At 39.9% G+C, this 904-nt stretch overlaps 1 non-coding gene across 1 annotated transcript; it reads left to right on the top strand.

The window, feature by feature from the left end:
• The first annotated feature begins 232 nt into the window (after window positions 1–232).
• Window positions 233–336, top strand: LOC112760735 (small nucleolar RNA R71). The gene has a single exon (XR_003181162.1). It is a non-coding gene; the product is annotated as a small nucleolar RNA R71 (small nucleolar RNA).
• Window positions 337–904: the final 568 nt, after the last annotated feature.

Raw genomic sequence — 904 nt, 5'->3', positions numbered from 1 at the left:
CTTATTCTGGGCCAGCGATGCATCCATGTGTTTTAACTCCATCACTTCTCTATTTGAGTTTCTATCAGAGGGATAGGAGTATTCATTGTTGGCCATTGTTTCTATGATGTCTATAGCCTCATCAATTGTCTTCTTCTTGTTGAGAGAACCTCCTGAAGAGTGATCTAAGGCCTTCTTTGATTCTTATGACAATCCTTCATAGAAAATGTGCAGCTGTACCCATTCATTGAACATGTCTGGAGGGCATCTTCTTGTTAGTTCCTTGTATCTCTCCCATGCTTCATAGAGAGTTTCACCATCTTGTTGTCTAAATGTTTGTACCTCAGCTCTCAACCTGTTAACTCTTTATGGAGGGTAGAATCTTGTCAAGAACTTATTCACCACATCTTCCCAAGTTGTCAAACTCTCCTTTGAAAATGATTCTAGCCACTTTGCTGCTTTGTCTCTGAGAGAAAAGGGAAATAAAAGTAGTTTATAGGTGTCTAGATGAACATCATTAGCCTTCACAGTATCACATATTCTAAGAATGTGGTTAGATGTTGGTTGGGATCTTCCTGGGTGATTCCTTCAAATGAACAAATATTTTGAATAAGGGTGATGAGTTGAGGCTTTAACTCAAAGTTGTTGGCATGAATGGTTAGTTTTAGGATGCTACTTCCAGAGTTCCCTGGGTTTGGGTTGATGTAAGAGCCTAGAACTCTTCTCTCATGCCCATCATGATTGGCTACACCCTCTCTAACATGATTATATGCCTCTTCCTCATGATGGTTCTCCATATCATCCTACATATTCATATCTAAGTCCTCCTCTTCTTCTTCTGCACTAATAACCCTCTTTCCTCTTGCTTCCCTCCTTAGTCTAAGGAAGGTGCTCTCAAGTTCAGATTTAAAAGAGGTTGAAGCTC

This window comes from Arachis hypogaea, chromosome 16 (genome assembly GCF_003086295.3).
Source record: "Arachis hypogaea cultivar Tifrunner chromosome 16, arahy.Tifrunner.gnm2.J5K5, whole genome shotgun sequence".
Taxonomy (NCBI): Eukaryota; Viridiplantae; Streptophyta; class Magnoliopsida; order Fabales; family Fabaceae; genus Arachis; species Arachis hypogaea.
This window is presented reverse-complemented; position numbering and strand designations above follow the sequence as displayed.